Source organism: Microtus ochrogaster, chromosome 1 (genome assembly GCF_000317375.1).
Source record: "Microtus ochrogaster isolate Prairie Vole_2 chromosome 1, MicOch1.0, whole genome shotgun sequence".
Classification (NCBI taxonomy): Eukaryota; Metazoa; Chordata; class Mammalia; order Rodentia; family Cricetidae; genus Microtus; species Microtus ochrogaster.
The window spans coordinates 42,534,462-42,544,331 of record NC_022009.1 but is presented as its reverse complement, the minus strand read 5'-3'; positions in this window follow the sequence as shown (position 1 = coordinate 42,544,331).

Sequence of the window (9,870 nt, the reverse complement as noted above, 5' to 3'; positions counted from 1 at the left end):
GGAGCCAGGTGGGACGAAAAACAGGCCTGCCCGCAGCTCCTACTACAATTGCCCATTGTTCTGTTTGTGTCATTGTGTATAGGCTACTGAGCTCCTGCAGGATCATGGATAGGGTGTCTTCTACTTCCTGCCACTTGGTCGATGTCTCACAAACATTTCCTGAGCAGAGTCAAGTTCTACTGTGCCTGGGGGGACCAGGCCCATGCTGCACTGTCTTGGATGAAGAATTTGTTTCTAGAAATGCAGAAGTAGAGATGTTGCAAGACAGGGTCCTCAGGCTGCTGACAGTGCTCTCCAGATGTGATGCTGTCCTGGTTCTGATGTCAGGGTCATCTCACCTACACCTTATCAGAGGGCGTAGGCAAGCATCTTGGTCATCTCAGCTCTGCTCACATCCCAGTGCTCCTGTTCTAATAATGGACGCTACTTCATTGTTCCCCGCTCTCTTAAAAGAAGGTTTTTCCTAATACTTTAAAGAGGATTATCTGCTAAAGAGCAGGAGGCAGACTGCACTGACAGCGGTGGATGATGGTATGGCCGGTGAAGAGTATTCATAAAATGAAAAGCATCTGCTTTTGAGATCATACTTGGTCGCAGACCTCAGAGCTTGCAACAAGCACGAGGGGTGTTCAATGAGCATGCCGTGCATGAACCAGGCCCGTAGTAGAGAGAAAACGCTGAGATAGCAATGCTGGCTTCCACTGATCAGGGACCTGGCCTGAGATGAGCATCGTAGACCCCTTCGTGGCCTGGCGTCTCCACTCCCCAGAGCTGCGTGACGTTACAGCTCAAAGCAAAAAGCCCGAAAGGCTGAACTGACCTCTGATCCTGAGCAAGTGGTGAAGTCAGGAATCCCCAAGTAGCTGTGATTCCAAACAGGGCTCTTTCAACAGTCCCAAGCTTGGCATGTTCATTGAATGCCCCTTGTGCTTGCTGCGAGCTCTGATGTCTAACCTGGTAGGGCTCTGACCTACCAGGCATGCACAGAAACAAGAGTTCCCTGTGCTTCTGCGAGGAGATGGAGCCACTGGTTACAGATTTACAGAATTGTCTTCCTCTACTAGGTGCAACTCAGTCCTGCGGTTGGAGCTCGACCAGAGCCACACTTCCATCTTCCATCTTTGCAGCTGAGCCCAGGATTGCTTCTTGGTGACCTCTGCAGACCCAGAGGGACCATGAACCTCATCATCTCTGTTCCTCATCTGTACCCTCTGATGTTCAGAGACTTCAGTGGGGCAATGGCTGCTTGCTTTTTAAGCATGCCTGCTGCCTCTCTCTCTCTCTCTCTCTCTCTCTCTCTCTCTCTCTCTCTCTCTCTCTGTGTGTGTGTGTGTGTGTTTTCTCTGTCTATCTTTTTTTTTCAGGGTTAGAGAAATTGGCAGCTTGCCCTCAGTTTGTTTCGAGCAAGCTCCCTCTGAGTGCTAAAAAGGGAAGAGTCAAGAACAAAGAACATGTGCACGCAGTGCCGAATGTTTCTAAGACAATATAAAAAGTTGTTCAGACACTGCACAAGGAGACAGAAGTGCTATCGACAACTACTGCTGCCCCCGAGACAAGGGCCCTCAGGCTACACTGGTTTTGTGGACCCTTTCCTCAGGCCCCGCTTAGAATGGCTCTGGCTTCTTCATCTGGGTCTTCAGGAGAAGCATCTCTTCTTACCATGCCAGTCAAACATCTCAGACAATCTTTTAGGCTCTTTACAAGACTTGGAAGTGGAGGGTGGAGGGGTACTTTGTCAACTAAATTTACCAAGTCACCCAACTGTTTGTGCCTGATGGAGATGTGTATTATCTCAAGTAAGATGCACCCCAGCTTTCAGGGGAGTGGCGAGGGGTTCAGAGGTGCTTTGGGTGCTTCATCACAGAATGTAGGACAGGGACTGGGAACTAAGAAGGCGAGAGAGCACATCATCTTCACACATCTTACAAACTTCCGGGACCCTTCTCTGTCAGGCACAGGCTAAGATGGAACAGTTTTGCATGATCTCTCATTCCCGGGGTTCACACTCCGGCGAGGCGTTGGTGGAGAAGCGGTAAAATCCTTCTGGGGATTCAGAGAGACATGGGTGCTGAGAGAGGAGCTGGAGGTCATCAAGCAACACACAGCCTGCTCAGAAGGGCCCTGGAGAGGCTGTGCTGCTTCCTTGGAGGCCAGGAGCAAAAGGAGGACTCAGCCATGTGGATGAGGAATGGCCCTGTGGAAGAGAATGTAGCCAAGTCGGGCAGGCAGAGAGGGGCTCAGGGAACTGGAGCGCTCATCACCCGCTCACTCACAGCATCTGAACCCTGCTTCACCCCAAGGCCCAGAGAACATCACAGAAGAGAAGGGAGAAAGAATTTAAGAGCGCGAGGATGGGGGGGGAGAGTGTCACGAAGTGCTGCTGTCTGGTATGATGTGTACTTTGCAACCATGAGTGCACAGCAGCTATGGACGCCTGTACCATGGGTCCTCCAACTCTTCACCACATAGCAGAACCCCCTCCTCCCGAGAAGGCAATGGCTGCTGCCTGTTGCTGGAAGAGGGGCTGTCATTTCTCTAACGGTGTAACCACTGCAGAAATAGATGAGAAAGGGGGGTCCAGGGGGAATGGATGGGGGCTTCAAGAGGATAATAGAGGCAAATACAAACACAATGTATTGTCTCCATATATGGAACTGTCGAGAAAAGCACAGGTGGCCAGTGGATAGCACCTTGTGGTCTGGGGGTCACCTGGGTCATGGGAAAGAGTGTCATGGGGTTTAATTGCAATGCTTAGACTCTAAATCCACATCTTCATGAGATTTTGGAAATTGATTCACAAACACACGCACACACACACACGTGTCCACCTGTTGTCTCACAAGGAAAGTCCAGCCTGTGAGCTGTGTGCCTGTGATGGAGGTGTGACCACAAAGGCAGACATTTCCTTATCCCTAGGCCCAGCGTGGAATCTTAGCCTCTCTCTGCCTCTCTTTTCCTCCCTAAGAACTGAAGTGGGTACACTTGTAACAGTGATTCTTGGGACCTGTGAAATATTTCACTAGAGACTTCAAAAAATTAAAGATACCAAACTGAGCATAGCGGTACATACCGGTAATCCCAGTGCCCAGAAGGCTGAGGCAGGAGGTTCATCCATTCAGTGCAAACCTGAGCTACCCAGGGAGATCCTGTCTCCAAAACCAGAGCGTAAGAGGCAAAATGAAAGAAGAGAAAGAAGAAATGTTTCAACGTTAGTATTGTACAAACTGTTAAACATGATGCTGAAGAAAAGCTACAGGTTGCTCGGCACGCAGAGGGCTCAGCCACTATCTCACGCGCTGACACTCTGTCCAGCAGCCTCTTAGAGAAGGTCATTTGTTTTTACTTAAGTTAATGTTGTGACTCAGAGAAGTCAAATTACTAGCCCAAGGGTTCAACTGAAGGCTGGCTCTGGAGTTCTAGCAGGGTGTCTAGGAACCTAGCGTGGCATCCCATGTTCCAGAGCACAGTGACTTCTAAAGCCAAGGGGAGCTGGAGACTGCTAGTGGATGCCACGCAAGGCCAGCAGGGTGGGGGAGCAAAAGGGCATACAGTTAGTCTTTGTTTCCCCGTTTGGTTTCAGGCTGTGTGAATCTCTCTGCCTGCTGTTTCACTTTGAGCTGGGCGCTCATGCACTTCTCATGAAATCCAGCCTGCGCTTTGTTGGTTCAGACGTGAGTTGTCAGGAACCGCTGAGACAGGCCTGTTGCTGGCCCCATCAAAGGCGCTGGCCAGGCTAAAAAACCCTGGGTCTCAAGCCAGCTGCCCACGGCTTCCTCCAGGCCAGGACGCAGCAGCCACCTCACCTTGTTTCGAGTTTCTCTTCTGCCTCCTTTCAAGTTTTACTTCAGAGCCCTTCACACAGCCTGCCCCCTCCTTCTGCTGTTGGGCAGCTATGTGACTTTGCGATGTCCTCAGCCCAGCGGGGGAACTTCAGTCTAGAAGGACTGGGGTGTGCAAGGCCAGGTCTGGACAGCTGTAACTTTGGCCCCAAAGACGGCTCTGTGGCCTTCGCCAAAGGCAAGCCTCAGTTTCCCCTTTGTAAATGGACAGACAGGATAACCCAGGGGACTGGTCTAAAGACATATTCAGGATGGGATTGACTTCCTCATGTTTTTAAGAATATGGGCAGGCTCAATATAAAGGCTTTGTGAAACAAACAAACAAAGAAAGAAACAAAAACCAGACTAGAACTCAGAGAGGCTAAAGGATTATTCCAAGTCCTTTAAAGGTCAGCATCAACGTAGAGCTGATAACTGCAGGGCAGTACTTAGAAACTCTTCACAGGGCCACTTCCCTCTCAAGTCACCCAGGATCTGAGACTTTTTCGTCAACTAAACAAAGCACTGAGAATGGAGCTTCATTAATGCTTATTACACCTTAGTTAAGTGAATGGCAGTTTTCTGCACGCATCCTGGCAACCTGCCCAAACATCTGGACAGGGATGGGCAGGCCTGGCCCTCCGGCCCCACAAGGAGCAGTTGCAACAGCTAACGCTCGGAGGCCCGGGGTCCCTTGGGATGGACTCTGCCAAACCGGCTGTCTTCCAGGCTCGATTTACTTCCACAACACCTGCTTCCCAGAAACAAGCTGCCTCTCCAGCCCAGGCCAGTGGAGCATGGGAAATCACAACATGGAAGATGCCACGGTCACCAAGAGGAAATGACAAACATGGCAGGGAGTCCCATGAGCCCCTGTGAGATTGCCACTTGAGGACAGCGACTTCCAGGAAAGAGGGATGGTATCAAACATACAGGGTGATTGGGGTCATCATGGGGGATGCCAGTCCAATGGTTAAACCAAGCTGGGGTGTCCCCAAAGCCCTCCATCCCTGTGTGAGCCAACTTGGCTTAGGTCAAGAGACCTGGGTTGGCTTTGAATTTCTATGACCTCCCTCTGCCTTAAACACCTTAGTATTGATAAAGCTGAATTCTGCAGCAGACAGAATATTCTTTGTAAGTAGACTGTGGTGCAGACTTCCTACAGTCTTAGGCAAGACACTTGGAGCAACACAAGGGATGTAGGTCAAGGCTCAGATGCCCTGCTGAGGTGATTTCTGAGAGCTCCCAAGAAGATGAGTCCCTCTCTTCTATCCAGTCATTGTCTCATGAGGCAGGCAAAGGGAGAGTAAAGAAAGGAAAACATTTCGATATTTTTGGAAGATTGGGGGTGAGAAAGAGATGACCAGAGAAGAGGAAGGGAGGTGAGAAGGAGAGAAGCTGCCGACATGGGACCAAAGAAGGGCGATCTAGCGCAGCCTGCAAGAGGAATGCCACAAGAGTTGCTTCAGTGGTAGCGCAGATGGCTGAGCTGAGTCTGTGAGGGTGAAGCCAGTCAGTAAGAAGAGAGCACCAGCAAGACACAGCACTGAGTCAGCTGGGAGACAAATAAGAGACGTCCAGATAAGTTCAGTAAATGCCTGCTCTGAGTATCAGCAAGTTATCAAGGACGGCGCCATCTTGTTTCCTCCACCTTGTGGACTGAAGTCATTCTTGTATAGAATCTGTCCCATGCCAAGTTCTGTACCAAAAGCTGGGGAGCAAAAAGACCATAGCAGAGGCCACCAGGGGAAGTCTCTGGCAGTCACTGATATGCTCAGGAAACAGCAGTTCACCTCTTGTGGATAAAGGTCCCTGATCCTTAGTCTTGGAGACACACCCTCATTGCCAGTAGGTCAAATGGATCCCAAGGAGTTGGCCCAGATTTGTAAATTTTATCAATGAAAGTGTGCGTTGTCAAATGCTAAAGTTTCCATTTATTTAAATTCCTTCTATTACTCCTCCCTCGCCAAAGGCATGGTTTGCTTTCCCAGCTTCCTCTATGATGGGTATGTCCCTGTGGCATGATCCAGTTGGTGGGATTCCGGGAAAAATGCCTCCTGACCAAGAAACAGTGGTGCCTATACACCTCCCAGCATCCCAGAGTTCTCCCCAGTCCCCAGTGGAGTCCTGACAACTGAACACACATCAGAGAAGTGGAGACACACTCTGGATTCCAGACCCTGCACCAGAAGACATGTGCCAGAGTATGGTGTGGTGCTGTCAACGGTGCCGTAAGGCTCCTTGGCAGGACTCTCAATGTCACAGAGGTTGCACTTTAGAACTGGAAGCTCACGGTCATACACACACAGGCCCAGCACACAGGTCGGTTCTAGGAGTGGCTGGGCCATTTCCTGTGGAAGTTCATGTGCAAACGCTGCACCTCTTTCCTAAAACTGCCATTCTTCCTGCTATGGTAGGATTCACTTGTCTGTTCATGCTAATTATTATAATTACCATTTTTAATTCACCTCATTAATTGTATTTCTCTTACATTGACAAGTAGCAAACCATACTGGGATGTCACCAAATCCCAGAGTTGTCTAGTAACTTTTCAAAATTATCTCAAGTCTTTTTCATAATATTTGTAAAGTAAAATGTGGCTGTGGTTGGCAACACCTTTTTCATCAATTTTCACCAATTGTGTTAAAGTTTTGTTTTTTACTGTCTCATATGATATTGCCATTCCTTCATCCTGTGATGTCTTTAGTAGAGGAAACACGAATGAATATAACTTAACATCCAAGAAGTAAATACAATTTTACTGAAGTTCTATAGACATAGATGGATCTCAGACTCTCGTATATTATCTTTTAATAGCACCAGCCTGGCTACTATTAGATTCTATTTATTCATTTTTTATCTACATGTGTGTGTGACCATGTGTGAGTTTATGTGCACCATGTATGTGCAGGAAATAGTGCAGACTAAAGAAGGTGTGGGAACTAGAAGAAGGTTCTGGAACTAGAGGTCCAGGCAGTTGGGAACGATCATGTGGGTGCTAGAAACGGAACCCAGGTCCTCTCGAAAGCAGTAATTTCTCTTAATGGCTGAGCCATCTCTCCAGACCCTAATACCAGATATTAGGAAGAGCCTGAGCTAAGGAGTTGGCCCAGATTTGTAAATTTTATCAATGAAAGTGTGCGGTGCGAAATTTATTTAAATATTCTGTTCGACCAGAGATGAGGAAGTGAGACCACAGGCTCTAACAGGTAAGGGCTCAGCTGGAGTGAGTGTGAGGTAGGTCCTTCACTGAGCAGAACATAGTCACTCCTTCGGTGGTAAGTATTCCCACGTCACCAACCTCAAGGGCACACACTGAGTGCAAACAGTAAGACAGCTGATGGAACCTGGAGTGGAAAGTGCTGTAGGGGAAGGGCAGACCTTGATGTCCTGGGAACTCTGCAGGCTTCCAGGGGAAGGTACCATGATGCCATGGGTGGGAGGGCTTGCCCTGAGGAAACACACACACACGGACACACACGTATACACATACATGTGCACATACACACACTCACATGCACACAGACTTACATTCTCATTTGTAGCTAACCTAATTGTTATGTTCCTGGCACAGGAAACTGAGCCTCAAATACACCACAACCCAACCCAAAGAAATCCCCGCATGTCTCATGAGTCTGTCATTAACCCCCTCTCTTTTCAGAAGTGAGAATTTCCTTTCCTTTCTTTCCTCATCTCTTTTTAACTTTTTTTTAATCTTCAAGAGTTCCATGCATGTGTCCAGTGTATTACAATCATATCCACTCCCCATTTCCTCCTTGACCTTGTCCTTATTTTCACCCTATACCTGCTCCAATTTCATGCCCTTTTTTCTTCTTATACCATTGTATCTAATAAGTGCCTGTCATTTATCCATGGCTGTAAGGTCACCTCCTGGAGCATGGACAACATACCTGTGGCCATACTCTAAAGATAATAGACCATCCCTTCCAGCCACTGTCAAGTGCCAACAACTCTCCGGCTAGGGGTAGGACCTCAAGAAGCCCTCTCCATCCATGATGGAAGCTTGACTGGCTTGACCTCATACCAGCATGGCACAGGTAACCACAGCTGATAAAACTTCGTGGGTGCAAGGGCCTCATCATGTCTAGGAGTCACCATTTTCCTTTCACTGGCACTTGTAGCCTTTCCGACCACTTTTCCTTTATTTCCCTGTGTTCGCATCCATCACCCAGATGCTCTCTCCAGCTGCGTGAGACAACTGTCTCTCCTAACTGCCATCCTGTGTTCAGAGTTGGAAAGGAATAGATGTGTCCTGACTGGTGACTGCCTCCTTTCTGGGCCTGAGAGACTCTCCTGACCTAATGTTCTTGGTTATTCTTACCACCCCTAAGTTACTTAGGGCTCCTTTGTGGCAGGTTACACTCAAAACAACAATCTCCCAGGTTTACCCTCATCCCCAAGATGCTTCATCTTCCAATCTGTGACTACGCCAATTTCTAACCCAACACTTGAAGAATATGTTTCTGTCCGTGTGATGACTTTGTGTTGTGTATGGAGGAAGCTATCATAACTAAAGATGCCTGGATATTATCACATCATTAGGGGAGGCTAGAGCCTCCAAGGTTGACATACCCATGCTTCTTTTGGGGTATCCTTCAGAGCAATCATTCGTTATGAGAAATAAGTGCAGGACACTGGGATGGGGGCATCCACAGTGGTGATGGGTCCTTTGACCTGGCTCTACTCCCACCAGAGAAAAACCTGGGCAGCAATCTGATATCCATGTGACAGTGAATGCCACAGTCAGTGGCATCGGGGTGTTATTAAGGAAAACACTGGCAGCCTTCTTTGGCAAATGGATAGGGCAGGGGTGGGGGAGATATAACAGGGAGATGGGGCTGCACAGAGTCTGAGTCAATGAAAGAAATTTTTAAAGATTCATCAGCAACTTAGGCTAAGGGCAGAGGTCTGAGGGAGAAATACCACTCGTAGGCTTGGTATTTGAACACTTGGTTCCCAGTTGGTGATGTTGTTTGGGGAGATTTGGGAGATGCAGCCTTGCTAGAGGACATATGTCTCTGGGAGCTGGCTTCCAGAGTTTATAGCCTAGGCCTACTTTCACTTTATCTGTCTGGTATTTACTGTTGAAACTGTGATCTCTCAGCTTCCTGCTACGATCCCTAGGTGCTGTGTCTCCCTCATCATGATGGACTCTCCCTAGAGAACCGTAAGTCTATAACAGTAAGCCCAAATAAACTCTTCTATCAGCTAGGACTCCAGAGGTGAGGTCTGGAGCTCATCTCCCCAGCTTCAACCCACAGGGAAAGCATCCACCAGTGAGGAGCTGTGGATGCTCGGCTGCACTCAGCAGACTCGGGCTCTGTCTGGGATTGCTGGTGCGCGAGTCTGTTCATGATCCTCCGGGCTGTCTGGATGAGTTCCACTCTTCCCGCCACCCGGAGTAACAGTGGCTTCCACTGGGAGGTGCTCCCCAAATTCTGTACAAGCACACCCACACAAAACAAAGCTGTAGCCCTAACATAGATTGAGACATCCCAGCCCAGTCACAGAAATTATAGCGGGGATTGAGTTTACATTTTCCTACGTTTCTAGTGAGTTGGGCTGGCATTTATTTCCCATTTCATACATTGTTTATGTATTAGAATTTTATTTTTTAAAACTGAAACACCACAATTACCTAAGTGTGCAGGGGTATAATATACCCTTTCCATATTTGTATACATTGTAGATGGCCAAGTCAACATGATGAACGTATTGGTCACATCTGATATTTATCATTTCTGTTCTTCCACTAATATTTATGAAGTGCCACCAGTTGGATTCCTAACTGGCAGTTTTAAAGGGTGTGAGTCACTTTTCTACAGATAAGACTGTCGATTTCACAGGGCACTGCGTGAGAAAATCAGTCATGGGGATGGGCAGGTAGCTCAGTGGATAAGATCATTTGTTCTGAAAAGGCAAAGGACCAAGTTCGAATCCCTAGATCCCACATAAAAAGCCAACTAAGACGAATATCTTGCATATCACCATAGAACCTTCATCTGGTGATGGATGGAGATAGAGACAGAGA